General features: G+C 40.1%; 1 pseudogene; it reads right to left on the bottom strand.

Annotated features, from left to right (window-relative positions):
- Nucleotides 1-2,788: 2,788 nt before the first annotated feature.
- On the bottom strand, nucleotides 2,789-18,000 carry LOC147609292 (uncharacterized; annotated as a pseudogene).
- Nucleotides 18,001-18,730: the final 730 nt, after the last annotated feature.

Raw genomic sequence — 18,730 nt, 5'->3', positions numbered from 1 at the left:
TGGTTGTCACTCACCACTCTTCATATAGAGAAGAGGAACTCTAGGGGTATCCACCAACGAGCAGTGGAGTCAAGGATTAAAAATGTGATCATCACATCCCATGCCAAAAAATGCAAGCACTGAGCTATCGAGCTCTAGAGTCCTAAATATATTCTCTAGCTCAACACTCTGACAAAACCTAGGGTAAATCTGGTCCTCCCACATCTGACCGATATAACGGGTTTCACTCATCCACTGTGCGAATGCATCATGATGAGAAGCCATGGTGAAGGCATAAAGGGAGCAACAAGCAAGGTGGATATAAAGTGAGAGAGATAGAGAATGCAATAGAAGTGAATGAAAATAACCCCTACTTATACTTATAAATAAAGGACACTTCAATAAAATATAATAAATAATAAATCATACTTCTATTTCTTGTTACATATTATTATTATTATTATTATTATTATTTACAAAGTTACTTATATTATTATTTGCACTTAAAGTTATTTTTATTTTTATACTTATATCCATAGACTTAAAATTAATGACACTTCATTAAAACATAAGAAATCATAAACCATGTTTATATTTCTAGGATAATTAATTATATTATTGTTTACACTTAAATATATATTTATACTTATATTTACAATTATACTTACTTATACTTATCTTTATTTTCTGACATATTAAGGGGTTCGAAACACAAAAGACTTAAAAAAACCACTACAATTTATGAAAATGAAATAAAATTAAATTTACAACACTTTTAGAGAAACAATTTTTAGTATTCACTTGAAAGAATAAGAATTACATGGACTCTACAATTTCAAGGATGTGTGGAGCAACACACTGTTTGCATGTTTTGCAATGTTCACTTCGACTTCCAACCTTCCTACCATCCAACTTAAATTAAAAAATACAAGGGGGATCATTGGACATGAGTTGGATTTCCTGCCTCAGAAAACTAAGGAGCCAATACATTAACACTAAAAGGGTCATGACCCTCTCCCAAAGAATATTCACATCAATGAGTGTTAAATGCGTACCATCTCTCATGTCTTGGTCCAAGCTGAGCCACTCCCCTCGTAGAAGTCACCACCTCCTATACTTGAAGAGCGAATGCACAAAGTTTGTCTTTCAATAAAGTACCTATTATCAAAAAAAAACAACCAATATAAAAACATAAAATCAATAATCAACAATCAACAGTCAGTATCTTACAATGAAGTACTTGTGAATAAAAACCATCAACAATCAACAAACACAGTAATTTTGCAATCTTACCTAAAGGTAACATCTGACACATAGTAATTCTGCACTCAATGATATCATCGTGGTGGTGAGGTCTCTTGAGATGCCATGACTCATCTATGGGAATAATTCTGTTGGTTATTGCCGCACCTATCTCAGTGGTATGAGGTGATCTAACAAAAGGACCTCTGAGAGGCAAGCCAAAAACGGGGTAAAGGCATATCTTCTGATGAGGAAGAAAACACGCCAGTAAGAAGACCCGCGCTCATGACGCAGTAGTATCGGGGACCCAAACCCAAGGCTTCAATAACCATGGCCAAGCAGACATTGTTACAAAAGTGCTGCTGACCCCAAGGTGTTACCCTAGTTATGTCTTGATAGGTCCACCATTTGGTCTGAGCTACAGAAGTTCCTAAGTGAGGAAAAAGTGAGCGCTCATACTGTTCTATAAAATCCTTCTTTACAGACTCGCTTGCGTCTTGAAGGTGAGAAATCATCATGGATAAAACTAATTCATGTTGCCAAGCCATGAAGGAGATTAAGAAGAAGGGAGATCGATGGAAGTAAGATTACTGTGAGCGATAAGTAAAAGTTACGACTTATATAAAGGAAGGAGTTATCGTAACCTAGAAGCCAACAGTATCTTGCCACTGAAGTTTTACCGTCTTTCCATGATTTGGTTTTGGCACATATTTCTATAAGAGGCATTAAGAACTTTGAGATGAGGAGATAAAAGAAGTTCGTAGGCTAAGTCACCTACTTTCTACACAGGAGCAATGTCTTTAATCAGTTGCATGTGTTTGAGCATATATTATAAACATAAATAAAAGATGCTACGTAACTTTTTTAAAGTAATAAAAATCCATGTTTTGTAGAATTTGAGTACAATTGTTGTCAGCAGTTGTTGTCAGCACTCTTCTATATGCTGACATAGTGGTGCATTCAGCTATACAGGATTGCACTTGGATATATTATTATGTCAAAAAAATTAAAACTTTCATCCATCAAAATAGTCGTCGTAAAAATGATCCAAAGAATTGTCGGTATTTGTGTCAATAAAACCATCGTAAACAAGGAATAATTTTGACTATTATTGCAACACATATTTTGACATTGATTTTTATGGTTATTTCAATGGGAATTATCACAAATTGAATCTCAATGCTTTTGGGGTTTTTTTATAACTTCATTTCCATCGAAAAATGTGTCGCATTAAATAGGTTCGCGCTGTAATAGTGTCAGAAGTATTTCTTGATGACTTATGTGTGCACTCCACTAGGGATGAACATTTGACGTGCCTAAAGAAGGATAAACTTAACCCCCTAGCATGACTCGGTTAGTTTGCTTTTTGGATGTAGACTAACCGAGTAGTTCTAGACTACCTTGAAATGCAGTAGCTCCAGACTACACTGAAAAGCCATTTTTCTATTTGCCTTTAACATTCAGTCAACCGAGGAAGGTTGTCAATGACAACTACCGTAAAAGAAGGTATCCATGTGATACATGAGGAAGAGGTGGGTAAGGAAGCAAAGAGGAAGGTGCTACATAGCTAAATAGGTGGGAGAGTTGTGCGATGATGCCAAATATGGGAGAAGGCAGCGAGCACCTTGTCGATGGAGTTGATGTAGGCTTCACAAGAGTGGTCCAGCAAGCTCAAAATGACAAAGCTTGGGCGATGCCCACCGCGCTTGAGAGAAATGGTGCCCTTGCTTGTGGGATGGTCACACAGATAAATGAATCCGGCCACATGCTTGTAAGCAGACCAAAGCTTGGGATAGGTATACAGGTGCAGTATTGAAGGCACCAAATCTCCTTTCTTCACCAAGCGAAAGCTTGTCCCCTGCGCCACATTCTCATTGAAGTCAAGTGCAAATTTGCGGTTGCCCACGAGCGGTGAGCCGATCGTTACACACCAAATCTTTGCATTCGGATAGGCTACATATTGGCACCAGTGTGCACACAATGTCGCCAATGCACCTCCGAGGCTATGTCCCGTGCACACCACTCGCTTCACATCCCGTGCCGCCTTGATGCCGAGTCCTTCTGCAAACAAGGCGTAGGTTCTCATTGTGCCTGCATCATGACACATGGTAAGGTGTAAGATTCATGTCCACATAAGATATGCAACACATACAGCAAGAAGTGATGCATTGTCAACACAAGGCTTTCTATCTCACGCATGCAGTTCCATTGCATTTTCATTATTGATAAGACTTGGGTAAGTTGGCTTATTACCTGCGGGTCTTTGTAACGTCTCGCAACGCGAGCTGAAAGCCCTTGTTAGGTTTGATGCCGGAGGGGGACTTTGTAAGCGATGTTATTAGAGGCCTTGTAAAGCTCCACACCTCTCTCTCGACCCTAATGTGCACTCTAGACTGGAATGAAATCCTATTTTTTATACTTGAAGTTGATTTTCATTCATTTGGACATGATTTTCTTGAAAGATTATGGACTAGAGATGAGTGTAAGATAATATGCATGACTTGTGATTGGTTTATTTTGGAATGACCATGATCTGACCATGTGATCATGTGACTTACGGGTTTGGTCAGATCAGTTTGGTTAGATAAGGCTCTTGACTATATCAGAATAAAAATATCCTGGAGGAATCGCCCATGCTTTCTGGGCAAGAGAAGTTTTTCCAGGTTCGTCGGTTTTGGAAGAATCGAGGGATTAGTCTCTTGTCTAAATATCCGTGGGTGAGGCCCGAGTGAGAGGCTCTGCCCCCTGTGCAAGAAGTTCTACTTTCGCTACTAGCACCCCCAAATTCGTTGCATGGAGGGGACAGGAATCTTTCAAAAGGAAACTTCGTAGTTGACTAATCCCTGAGGTTCAACCTGGGAGTCGGTTGAGAATGTTCAGTGCAGATTTTCTTCTTTTCATTGCAAGAGTGCAATGTTTTGAGAGAGGGGAAGTATGTTATGTGTACATTATATGTGCATATACTAGGAGACTAATCCACATTAGGCATGGGAACATGGGAACAAGCTCTAGTGGAGCATGGGTTAGGACTAACCTTAAGGGTTAAGGTTAGGGTCAGGCATCCAAGGGTCACACATGGGAAATGGAGAGTCAAGAGTCACTTGAGGGTCCTCCTATATAATAGAGGCATGGGACACACTCAAGGGATGTTCTCTTGTGTAGAGGATTGTATCTACATTCTTGCCATTTCACAATAGAGCTGAGTGTTGTTGGATTGGAATCATACCTCTTAGTGTTATGGGACATCAAGGTTAAGGTATGTGGGTACTTCATTATAATTCATGTGTGCAACCCTTGGGCTCGAGGGTGGTTGATATTATGCCTGATTTATGCATGTTTATGCATGTTGATTATCTAGAGAGATCTTAGGATTTGAACAGACAACCCTACAAATACAACACTACTCAATACTAACATAGAGAACATGTAAATCCCAAAGAAGCCCAGCAAATAAAATAATATTAATTGCTAACACAAAAGACATGTGAATGGGAATGCATTTAGTGCAATCTGGCTTGGATTCTCTTCTTCGGCCTCCAAAACCGAGCCTCAAGTTCTTGACATTTTTGAGCTTTCTTTTTTGTATGCGCAATCCAATGATTGTATCTTTTTCTCTGTATTTGCACAGAGGTCACTTTTTAGTTTATGGATTTGACATTCTTGTTCTTTCCATCTAACTTTCCATGTCTTGCATTCACCAGACAAACCAAGAAGCTCATTTGCTAAGTGTTGTGAATAATGCCTTTCTCTTTCTTGTATGTAAGAAATTGACTGGCAATATCCTAGTAAGCCTGTGGCACTATCACTTGCAAAACGTAAGAGTGTTATGGAATTTGAAAAGGGAGGATGTGAAGTAGTACATGGGTCAATAGGAGCCATCACACCAAAGGTCTATGTGTTGCTTCCCCCCAACAACCTCATATGATCTTCAACATCTGATGAGAGCAATAGTTGTCCACTTCTGCGTTTTTGAATGGGCGCATACACACTATCTAGATCAATGTGCAGATGGTACTTTCTCTTAATGCTTTCATGATTACATGGTTGTTCTCCATTAGAGTGTTCTAGGAATGAGTAAGTATACTATATGATGCAGAGTGAAAGAATAGGACTGGTTATGGTGAGAGAAGGCTTGTATTTGTCTTTTGAAATTGGAGATGAAGGTTCTAATTCCCTCGAAACTGTCTTTCGTGCAATAATATCCTCCTGAACTAACCTTGTTCTTGCAGTTTCGAATGTATCATTTCAGGTTCCAACGAGCTTTAAGATGGCCGCCTGAGAGAAAATTTTCCTCTCTAGCTCAGAGACTACACTTTTATGACTTTTACATTCTCTTTATTTTAATATTTCAAGATTTTTTCTAGAGAGAAAATAAGAATCGACCATTTTCTTACAAGGCCCTATGAATGACCTCCAAAATGTCCTAATACTCCTTGAGCACACTCTGCCCGATAACAAGAGAAGGAAGCTCAAAAGAAAGCTTTTGTGAAGATGATGTATCACTTCTTATTATGAATCAAATACAATTTTTGCAAGCTTATTTTCATCAAGTATATCATTGTTTTTTCTAGTTTGTACCATTAATTTCTTTGTAAATGCATCAGCTGGGGGCCTAGGGGAGTAGTGCCAGAACAATGCGAATTTTGAGCCTGCATCGCTGTTGTAGAGCCCAAATTTGCACTATTTTGGCACAGCTTCCCCAGCCCTCCAGGAGCAATTCTGATGCACTGGATGACAAATAATGTATTTTTACACATGATTAAAGGTGTTTTCATCTTGTAAACTACTATTTCTCACAATCAGTGTATTCAATTTCTTTATAAATGCATCAAAAATGACTCTCATGGCCTAGGGAAGAAGTGCCAAAATAGTGCAAATTTTAAGCCTGCACCGCCGCTGTAGAGCTCAAATTCGCACTATTATGGCGCACAGCTTCCCCAGCCCTCGAGGAGCAATTCTGATGCATTGGATGATAAACAATATATTTTTACACATGATTAAAGGTGTTTTTATCTTGTAAACTACTGTTTCTCACAATCAGTGTAAACTTCATTATGAATGCATCAAAAATGGTCATGCATGACTGGGGGAGCAGTTGCCAAAATAGTGCAAATTTTGAGCCTGCACCGCTTGCTGTAGAGCCCAAATTTGCACTGTTCTGACACAGCTTCCCCAGCCCTCCAGGAGAAATTCTGATGCATTGGATGACAAATAATGTATTTTTACACATGATTAAAGGTGTTTTTATCTTGTAAACTATTGTTTCTCTCAGTGTACTCAACTTCATTATAAATGCATCAGTGTACTTAACCTCATTGTAAATGCATCAGAAATGATCCTGAGTGGCTAGGGGAGAAGTGCCAGAATAGTTCAAATTTTTAGCCTACATCGCCACTGCTGCAGAGAAGCCAAATTAGCATTGTTCTGGCACAACTTCCTCAACCCTCCAGGAGTATTTATGATGCCTTGGGTGACAAACTGGCACATAGTAGACACTCCATGTTAAACAAACATGATGACACCGAGACATTGTAAGCAAAACATAAAATTTAAATTATCCGAAGGCTACAAATGAAAGCTAGATAGGCTTGTTACAAAGGGGGGTTTGAAACAAAAGAGTTGCTTCAGAAAGCAGGTTAATATCTAAGATCTCTAGATCGTATCGCGCTCGCCTCGAATACTTGCATGTCCTTGGTAGAAATGGTAATCCTCTTTGCATGTATTGCAAGGAGGTTGGTGTTTCAAAAACTCCAACAAGGTAAGCCTCGGCGGCTTCTTGCAATGCTTCAAGGGCAATCCCCTGCACACACGGAACTCTGTTCTATATCGTTGGAGAATCTCCTTGGCTGTGTGAGAGAAAGGGGATCTTCTTATCAGCAACTCAGTGTTCCTCTGATAAAACTTGATTTCTTGTAGAGCCCTATGCCCTTGGCACATCTTTCTCCTTGGAGCTCTCTGTGTTGTGTTTGTGCATAGTGGCGAGGTTGGGACTTCCTTGGCTTGAAGAGCTTATCTTTCTGCACTTGCACGCACTTGTAGTAACCTCCCCTTGATCTCTCTCATAGTTTGAATCCTCCTCCTGGCTGCTGTTGTGGTACCTGTGTAGTATGAAGTTCCTCCCAGGTAGGTAGGGAGCCCTGTCTTGGTAGTAGGTTCTTGCCACCTATGGTGGTATGCAATGTAGGAATGTTTTCACCAACCCAGTTGAATTGCTCATCATCGGAGTCTTTGTCTTGATCTCTGGGGTGGCTACATAGTGGGGTCTCCTTCATGCGCTTGCTCCCACTAGAAGGGCATGCACATACACTCACAAAACCCTAAAAGAGAACACACAAGGTGAAAATCTTCTACTTCTTTACACAACACTCAACACACCATATACAAAGATAAGAGTATACACAATATGAAAAGGTACTTAACCAAATACATACTAGGGTTCTCTATAGTGTGAACCCAGCTAAATGAGCTGGTGCTATAACTATGCCAGTCTCTAGAATGGCTATCACACAGCCTATCATCCCACTGGCCACATATCACCCATGATATCATCAACCATGCTAGTGGTATAAGTGTGGGGCCTATCCCCCAGGCGGGTCATCAGTGTCCACCACCACCTCACTAGATGACCTCGATATCTCAACACTTCCCCTTGAGCTCAACTCCATCTCATGTACACCAACAAGTGAAGCCCTCAATCTGCAAAGATTCTCTGTACCCAACGCTTTGGTGAAAATGTCAGCAACATGATCTTGTGTGCTGACATAAACAAGGTCAACGTCTCCTGCCAAAACCTTCTCTCTGACAAAATGGTAGTGGACCTCTATATGCTTTGTGCGAGCATGAAAAACTAGGTTCCTTGTTGCCAATTGTATACTGCTAATGTTGTCACATAAAATGACAACTTATCTATCCACTAATAGACCCAAATCTGCAAGTAGCTTTCTCAACCAAGCTACCTCACATGCTGCCATAGCAACACCTCTGTACTCGACCTCTATACTGGATAAAGCAACCATAGGCTGCTTCTTGTTGCTCCAAGTTACAACAGCACTCCCCAAAGAAAACATGAAGCCACTAGTAGATCTTCTATCTGAGATACTACCAGCCCAATCAACATCTGTGTATCCATGTACACATATCTCTGTCCCAGTTTCATAAAAGTTTCATAAAATAGTCCACAATGCAAAGTAGACCTCACATACCTCAGTATATGTCTCAATGCATCCAAATGTGGCTTTTGAGGAACCTGCATAAACTGACTCACCAACCCAATAACATAGCTCAAATATGGCCTGGTGATCGTCATGTAGATCAAGCTTCCTACTATGCACCTATACATAGTAGGATCCTCCAAAATCTCTCCTGAATCTGCACTCAACTTACCATTCTGATCTAATGGCATTGAGATAGGCTTACAGCCTGTCATACCATACTTGGACAACATGTCCGAGCCATACTGTCTCTGCAGTAATCCAATACCATGTGGTGACCTAATCACCTCAATGCCCAAGAAATATCTAAGCTCTCCTAGATCCTTCATCTCAAACTTTTGTCTAAGCAAGATCTTTACATCAAAGATCTCTACATCATGGTTCCCCGTAATGATCATGTCATCTACATAGATGACAACAAGCACAACCCCTTTATCACTGTGTCTCACATACAACGAGAAATCTGCATTGGCTACATGAAAGCCAATAGTGACAAGATATTCAAAAATCTTGTCAGAACATGCTCTTGGTGCTTGTTTTAAGCCATACAAGGCTTTCTTCAACGTGCAAACATGCTTGGGGTGACTCACATCCTCATAACCAGGTGGCTGCAACATATACACCTCTTCTTGCAAATCCCCATGCAAGAATGCATTCTTTACATTCATCTGATGTAAAGACCATCATTGCTTTGACGCAGCCACCCACTGCTATCACAACTCTCACTATTGCCATCTTGGCAATTGGGCTAAAAGTTTCCTCATAATCAACGCCATATGTCTATGCATATCCTTTGGCTACCAATCTAGCCTTGTACTTGCTTATGCTTCCATCACTGTTTTGTTTTACTTTGTACACCCACTTGCATCCAATGGCTTTCTTGCCTTCAAGTAATTGCACTAAATCCCAAGTCTCATTTCCATATAGTGCAAGAAAAGTTATGTATTAGCTCTCTATCAGTATACACGACACCATGGTTGGGCACATATAGGATGCCAAGTCCCCTAAGGAGGCATGGAAAACCTTGGTAAAACTCTATGAAACAATACCAAGGCACGAAAGATACAGTTGAAGAATGAACTTCATACTGTGCGGAAAAAGAGTATGTCTGTGAATGACTATGCATTGAAGATCAAGGGTATTATGGAATCCCAGTAGATGATGATGATAAGGTGGACGTCTGTCTACGTGGTCTCGGGCCACAATACAAGGCAAATGCACTAGATGTTGTGCATTTAGATGTATGGGGTCCTACGAAGATCATGTCTATGGGAGGCTGTAGGTATTATGTGACATTTATTGATGATGACACAAGGAAAGTGTGGGTATACTTCATGAAGGAGAAGAGTGAGGTGTTCACTCATTTTCAAAATTTCAGAGTAATGATTGAAAAGCAAACAGGGAAACATGTAAAGTGCCTAAGGTCAAATGGAAGGGGAGAGTACTTCTCCAATGAGTTATCTGAATTTTTGCAAAAGAATGGTATTCAGAGACAGTTTACATGCAGATACACTCCGTAGCAAAATGGAGTTGCTGAGCAAAAAAACAGGCACATAGCTGAGATTGTGCAAGCATTGATGGGAGAGAAGAATATGCCGCATAGCTATTGGGCTGAGGCTATTTCTATAGTAGTTTACATCATGAACAAGACGCCATACATAATGTATCTCCAGAGGAGAGGTTTACTAGTGGTACAAAACCTGATTTGTCTCATTTGACTTTGGATGCATTGCATATGTGCATGTGCCAGATGAGCTGATAACTAAGTTTGATCCAAAAGCTGAAAAATGTGTGTTTATTGGGTATTCCCTTGAGCAAAAGGGATACAGGTGTTATAACCCTGCCACACGTGAGTTGAGGGTAAGTAGGGATGTTGTTTTTGATGAGATGAATAGCTGGTATGTTGCCGAAAAAGAAGCTGTTGGGGCTAATGTGAGTGGAAATGTGGTTGCACAGAATGCAAGTCAGCAATCACAGTCTTTGAGTGGACCAGGAGAGTCCTCATCTAGTGGTTCAGTTGCGTGATAGACCATGGAGTGGTAGGTTGCGTCATAATGTCCTGCAAATGTGATTAGTACATCACATAAAGGCAAAGAGAAAGTGGTTGAGCCCCTTAGTATGCCTGACATTTCTACAAGGCATTCTCATGTTGATGGAGAGTCTAGTGGCTTAGAGATGAGCCTTGATGAGGATCTTGGGATACCACCTATGAGAACTTGGTGTAAAGAACGCTATGGAAGCCATGAATGCAAAGCTACGAAGATCTAGGAGAGTGAAGAATCCTGTGCAGAGGTTTACCTATGATGGTTATGTGGCACATCACTATGCATACATGGTAAAAGTTGTGCAGGTTGTAGAGCCCACATGCATTGATGAGGCTATTGGAAATGTGTGTTGGGGGAGAAAGCTATGGATGAGGAGATGGATAGTCCTTAGCATGAACCAAGCTTTGATACCATGAAAAGATGCAGGGGAGAAGAGAGCTTGAGCTCTTGCAAGCACACACACACTCACAAAACCCTAAAAGAGAACACACAAGGTGAGAGGTTGAAAATATTCTACTTATTCACACAATACTCAACACACCATATACAAAGATAAGAGTATACACAATATGAAAATGTACTCAACCAAATACATACTAGGGTTCTCTATAGTGTGAACCCAACTAAATGAGCTGGCGCTATAACTAGGCCAGTCTCTAGAATGGCTGTCACATAGCCTGTCATCCCACTGGCCGCATATCACCCATGATCTCACTAACCATGCCAGTGGTGTAAGTGTGGGGCCTATCCCCCAGGCGGGTCATCAGTGTCCACCGTCTCACTAGATGAGCTCGATATCTGAACAATACCCTCCAACTTCCGACCTTTCACAATTTGGCACTCATCTAGCTTGAGCACAAATGAAGTGTGCTCCCCAAAACTGTAAATAAACGGTAATTTATAATATTTAAAACAAAATAATCGTCTTCATTTTATACTAAAAAACATGAATAGTAGCAATTGCAAGTTCTCACCTTCTGGTGAAAGACCATAGAACGTCACTATAGCTTGTTGTCATCGCTCAATATGAACAAAGATGTTATTGTAAACATCATAGTGAAATTCTGTACTTGTTATCTTGCTTTTCTTTCTCCTCGATCCTGTGTCTAATGTTAGTGTGCCCTCAACGTGATAAAACTATCCCATAGCTTGCTGCACATCATCATTATTATTGATACAGCTGACATTGTGAATCACCTTGAGTGTAGGAAATAAAGTGCCAATGAGCCATTGTCTTATAAGAAATGCATCTTTTACAACCTAATGGATTGCTTGGTACCTTTCATGCTGATTCCAGCCGCATTACAAGCATGTTGAATTAATGAAGAATCGATGGAGGTGGTAATCTCGCTCACCACATTGCTGACAACAACAGTATTTTAGGACAATGAGGGTCAGTAAAAATTGAGAGAATATCCTTGGTATTCAGAATGGGTTTGACCAAATCCTTCCATCCCTCTTCATTAGAATCACACACCTCTTGTTGCAGAAAATTCCTGGCAGAACACAAATCATGACTATTTTGTTTAAATCACTGAGTGCATGAAAGTTTATGTTACTTACTTTTTTGTACGAATCCTTTTCTTCCATGCTCCACCTTTAAATGCAAGAGATTCTATACCAGTCAATGTCTTTTTGTGTTCATGAAGTACCATTTGGCGTTGCTTTGAGTCATTGGATAAGTTCCTTTAGCCTTTGAATCTTTGCATCCTTCGCCACATTCTCTGCAAGGATCTCTTTCATTTTATCTGATGATGTTTTAAGTCCTTCTTTTGACATTGTAAAAGGGTGAATTGTGATGCGTACAATTGAGAGTGGAGAATATGGGTTTGTAAAAACAAGCTCCACTTGTAGTCAATCTTCTGCGTAGTATCCTAACAAGCCAAGCTGTTCTTCACCAACAAATTGCATAAAAGATGATAAATCGTAGAAAGGAGGATTTGCTCTTAATGGAGGGTCAATTGGATAGAGACGCCCATCAACATACTCTTCAAGAATACGAATGTGTAGATCAACCTTCCATTTTCTAGCTTCACAAGGGGCTACACACACATCTTGCAAAGGCTCCATAGCTAAGTAGAGAGATCCTCAAAGCGGAGAGAGAGAGAGAGAGAGAGAGAGAGAGAGAGAGAGAGAGAGAGAGAGAGACTGTTAAAACTTTGCTGTTGGAGGTTTAACACAAATCCGTTTTTCTGAGTAGAAAATGATATTTTTGATATACAAATATACTAACATGGAGTTTTTCATCAATAAATTGCATTTATGAGAAAAATTAAAAAATAATAATTTTTGGGGTCTCCACAATTTCATCTCATGGATGTAGTGGTTCTTGACTATTAGTTATATTTATGGGGTTGTGGGGACCTGACAGTTAGTTATGGATGTACTGGCTCCTGACAAGGTTCTAATGTGATCCTTGAATTACAAGTTTTTTGGAGGGAAAAAAATATTTTCATCATACATATTGGTTGGGTGGTGTTTTTCCACCTCAAAATGTAAAAAAATAGAAAATTAAAATTTCTCACTTTTTGGGACCCGCCTAAGCAATGAGAATGTTTTGCTGATGTGGAAGGGAGATATTGTGGGAATTAATGATGAAAGAGATTTCAAACTGACAAGAAAGATTCAATTTGTACAGAGTGGATAAAAAATTCAAAAAGTAAGAGAAAGTATGAGAAAAGTCAAAAAGTAAGAGAGAGAGTATGAGAATATTCTCTTTAAAAAGTGAAACTAGGGGGGTATGGCTAATGTGGCAAGGCAAAAAATAGGGGTCATCATAGCCTTTGTCTCCCGTAAGCCTAGTTTTTTAAGCTCTAATCCCTTAAAATTAGGAATCCTTAAGAGGTCCTTTTTGGGTCCAAAAAAATCCTTATGTCCTCCACCATTGCATTCTCAGCACTCTCCAAGCGAGTGGTGTAAAGACCAGGGTTCACAAACCCTTCCAATGCATCATCCAAAATATACATTAATTCTGCAACAACCTCTAGCTCATCTCCATGGATATAAGACCCCACACACATATCTTGTTGTGTCTCAGCCAGCAGCAAGGCCCAACACCTCATGGGAATCATCAAAATCGCCTTCCTGGCATACATAAGGAGAAAAGACCTACTTGATATCCATATCGAAATACCTCATAGCATCATCCAAGATATCATCAAGCTCAATATTAAACACATCATCAACACTTTGTAGCACACATAATCCTGCTCATAATCCCAAGAGACTCTTCTGACACTACATCATCCAAAAGTATGTCGAACTCTTCAGTTGCATCTTGGTCACGTGGAACACCTATACTGATATCCTCATAACATGGGTGTGAATCCATATACACAGCCTCAAGATGCATCTCCTCAGTTTCTTCCTCACTTATCTCATGGTTACCACTTCTTGATATGCAATCTGATAATATCTTTTGGCCTTCCATCTCTCTTTCTGTGCAGACAAACATAAGGCTTCTCTGGCCCCCAACCTCTACATATACACCTACATAGACAAGCCTAAAAGGTATGAAACTGGCTCCATCATGTGGAATTCTTCCCCATCATCTTTTGAGCTGACTTCTTCTATTTTTTAATCCTCTATAGAGCTAGTCTCCTCGTCATATTCTTCTTCTAATGTACCACTCTTGAATCAGCTCCCTTCCTTTAGCCATATCATATCTTGTTGAAATATACAAGTGAATAGGGTGTGTGTGAGTACAAGCCCTTAGCAAGAGGCTGTAAAAGAGAATCTATAAATGTGAGAGAAGCTGTGAAAGGTGAGAAGTATCTACTGGGAGAGAATAAAGGGTAGCATGAGGAGATTTAGGAGGTGTGAAGATATTTTGGGAAGAGGTGGAGAGAATCAAGCAAAAGAGGTGGAGTGAATCAAGGAGAAATCAGTGGGATTGGATGCTTGGATGTAAACTCTATAAATTGAGGCATTGACCTAATGAGAATTTGCTAGTTTTTTATTATCCATGCCTACATTAAGCTATCACATAATTGCTCACTAATCATGTCTTAATTATTATCTAATCTCTTTGTGTTAACGATGTTGATTCTAGCATTTGATCCACCATAGCTCATCACATTGCTGCAAATTTAATTTGGTGTCAGAGCCTAGCCTAGAATCCATCAATTTGTGAGACCATTATCTTGCTAATCACCTAGCTAATTAGAATTAGTAGATAATTCAAATTTTTACCTCTTTTTCAAAGTAGCCAGCTGGTGGAGGAGCCCTCTCTCCCTTTATACATCAAATTAGCCCAAACCACTCTAACCACACATAGCCACACATAATTAAGATTTTCAAAGTAGTCTCTATACCCCGAGCTCATGGAGAAGCCCTCTCTCTCTTCATACATCAAATTAGCCCAAACCACTCTAGCCACACATACCTATACCCATTGGGCTTCAGCCCATTCAATCAAAACGTCAAACCACCAAGCGTTGCTGTAGAAATTTGTGATTTTTCCAATGCTACTTTGTTGAAGAAAATATGAGATCTCTATTGCTCCAGATGCAATGGCTCTAATTTCTCTTGTCCCTAGGGGTTTTCAAGGGTGCTCTACAAGCTGGTGAAGACAGATTTTGATTTGATCAAGTCTACAGTGAGATCCAAGCTCTTCATCAAATTTGCAGGTAACTACAGATATTAAGCATTCAATGTTTGGTCAAATCTTGTGTTTCTTGGCTTAATCCTCTACTAGACTAATTGCTATTGATGGCCTTGAAAGGATTTGAGCTCATTTGAACTCTAAGGCCTGAGATCCCTATAACTTCAAATTGCAATTCGAAGATGGTTTAATGCTCCAACCATTCCGTACAGATTTGTTACCCTTGGTTTAATGTAATTTTTGGTGATTTTATGCTGATAAATTTGTTGTAATCATCACCTAAACACCAGATTGAGTTGTAAAAGGGTAGACATTGCCCTTGAATCTTGAAATTGGATTAAGAGGTAAGACCCCCTTCACATCATCTCATGAATATGGCACAAGAGATAGCCAAATTTAATAGTTTTACACATGGCAGACAAACACCATGTATCTGTTCATGAGGAAAAATCTGTGGGGGCTAGTTGAGGGAAGAGATGAATGCCCATAGGTGAGAGGGGAAAATGAGTGGAAGAGCAGGAATGAAAAAGCATTGGGACTTATCACACTCAATTTAAATGATGAAATCATTCATCACATCACAAGGATATAATGGGCAAAAGATGCATGGTATGAACTCAATAAATTATTTGGCACACAAGCTAAAAATTCAAAGATAAATCTTTTAATGCAATTCTACAAATTGGATATGAAGGAAAGTGAATCTTTAATCACACACCTAAAGAGATATAAAAGCATTAAGCAACAACTGTAAGCTATATTGGCAAAAAGGTAGAAGATGATGAGGCACTAGCAGTGCTTCTGAAGAGTGTGGACAAAGGTGAATATGAAAACATTGTAGCAACACTAAATAATGTACCTGAATTGAAGCTACACGAGATAGAAGGAGCTCTACTAGAGCAAGAGACCAGAGGCAGAGAGAAGAAATGGCTGGACTCAACAGTAGGAGAAGAAATGGCTGGACTCAACAGTAGGAGAAGAAAAAGCATTCTTCACTCGAGAAGGATTCTCTCAAGGACGAGGATGAGGAAGAGGGAGAGGCAGAGTAGGAGGAAGGACCTTCACTTGCCACAAGTGTGGGAAGCTAGGACACATGGCAAGAGACTGCTACAGCAAACCTAGTGGAGAAGGAACGACATCGGCAAACTTCATGGAGGCTCCTAAGGAAGTGGAGTCAGATCATCTTTTCTAACACACACAAAGAGATAGAGAGAGAGAGAGAGAGAGAGAGAGAGAGAGAGAGAGAGAGAGAGAGAGAGAGAGAGAGAGAGAGAGAGAGAGAACCCCACAACCCAATGTAACCTGTCCCAATATAGTAAAACCACCTCTGAGCCATCGATGATGTAGCCATGTGGTAGATGTATGTGTGAGCACTTTAGTCAAGGTCACAGGCACTTGTAGTAGCCTTGGACACATAGAGAGAGAGAGAGTGTCAAGGACTATGAGTTTAGAGACTTGAGGCACTGGTTTGCAGACTATCAAGTAAGAGGTAAACTTGGTATAGGGTCTAGGTGTGCTAAGATTATTCACTTGAGGAAGGGGAGGTGTTGAAATATACAAGTGAATAGGGTGTGTGCGGGAATAAGCCCTTAGCAAGAGGCTATAAAAGAGAATGTGTAAATATGAGAGAAGCTGTGAAAAGGTGAGAAGTATCTACTGGGAGAGAATAAAGGGTAGCATGAGGAGATTTAGGAGGTGTGGAGATGTTCTAGGAAGAGGTGGAGAGAATCAAGCAAAAGAGGTGGAGAGATGTTCTAGGAAGAGGTGGAGAGAATCAAGCAAAAGAGGTGGAGTGAATCAAGGAGAAATCAGTGGGATTGGATGCTTGGATGTAAACTCTATAAATTGAGGCATTGGCCTAATGAGAATTTGCTAGTTTTGATTATCCATGCCTACATTAAGCTATCAGTTAATTGCTCAGTAATCACATCTTAATTATCATCTAATATCTTTGTTATTAATGATGTCGACTCTAGCATTTGATCCACCATAGCTCATCACATTGCTGCAAATTTAACATATCTAACTTGTTTGCTCACAGGCTGGTCCATCCCCAAAATTAGAAGTCCTCTCCACCACTAGTCTTTTCTTACCCTCATAGCAATTAGCCATGGCCTCCCAAGAATTAGTGGGTATGCTTCTAACTTTGATGGCATCACATGTACATCTAGTTCAGCAGCATCTCATCCCAAAACAATCACTTGCAGCTTCTTTACAATTTCCAAACATCTGACTTTAGCACTGTTTGCCATTCTGACTGTAAATTCAGATGGGGCTCCTACCTTTAGTCCCAAAACCTCCATTGTCTGCTGGGTCATTACACATACTATATGCACCACCATCAATATATACTTTTGGAACTTTGTGCTTCTTCACCTTGGCATCCATAACTAGCAAATAATCTTTATCTCCCTTTATCTGCACTATATTGAATTGACCTCCTTTTTTCTCCTTCCTAGGGCATCTTGTGCTGACAACCTTACTCATGTTCTCCTAAGTTTAGGGCACAATTGTAAAAACTAGGGCTAAGTTAGACTAGGTCCCTTCTGCTGAAGGTCTTTCATCAGGTCATATTCTTCCTCATGGACACCTAAGGGAAAATCTTGCATGCCAGTGTGTCTTCTGGACCTGGTCTTCTTCTTACTTATCTTCGGCTGATCTTCTACCTGCTTCCCTTTCTTCCTCCTGGACGGCCCTGGTTCATCCACTACCTCTCCATCTCAAGTCCTTTTATTGGCTCTAGAATGTCTGCTTCTTCATCCCACTCCAATCAAGTTTACCTCTCCTTTTCTAAGTTCATTTCCTGGCTGTTTACTGTGCCTACTGAACTTGTGGCACCCGGATTTGGCATTTCCTCTTCTCTTTTGACATCCTGTTTGTCTTCCCTTCTAGGTGCCAAAGGATGAACATCTTTTTCCATGCTTCTAGGATAAGGAGACTAAGGTGATATATGACCCCTCTCCATACTGAAACACTAGACATTCATGTTGGGTCCTTCTCTTCCCCTGCCTCTTATACCATCTCTATCTCCTGTCCTAGGGGAATTTCGGCCTCCTTGCAACATGTTCAAATTTAAATTTTACATCTACTAAGTTAGATGATTGATACCTTGCATAAGATAATTAGTAACCATTGGGAATGCTAGAGCAACTCTTTCTGCTCTTCTCTCCCTGGGCACAGCTAGCCTTCCTTCAGCCTCTAAACTTCCTTTTATTTCTAAGCCATTGTTTGTAGCTTCCACTCCTTCAAAAGTTCTTGGCCTCTTCAACTCCACTAGCTAACTTCAAAATACTTTCCTTAGGGCTTCACTGAACCTATCACAGCACACCCCTATTGACTCCTTATTACTGATTGGAATTCAACCTATATGCATCAAATCTCAACCCTTTAGTGTCTAGTGATGTCTCCAATACCTTATATCCCATTAATTCTCAACTCCAGAGACCTAAGGTTGACAGTCTCCTAACCCTCGAATGCCTTCAGCCCTCAACTAAACCCCTCTAATTGCTACTGAATAACTAAAGACTAACAATCAGACCAAAACCCTATATCACTTCCTTTCAACCCAAAAAGACCAAATCTACCCTTGTATACCCTTAACTAACTCCTATTGACCTTAAACTGACCCTAGCTGACTCCCTTCTAACCTG

This window comes from Cibotium barometz, chromosome 51 (genome assembly GCF_041138505.1).
Source record: "Cibotium barometz isolate CiBa-2024 chromosome 51, ASM4113850v1, whole genome shotgun sequence".
In the NCBI taxonomy this organism is placed as follows: Eukaryota; Viridiplantae; Streptophyta; class Polypodiopsida; order Cyatheales; family Cibotiaceae; genus Cibotium; species Cibotium barometz.
Note: the sequence above shows the minus strand (reverse complement) of the source record. Positions and strands in the feature narration are given on the sequence as shown.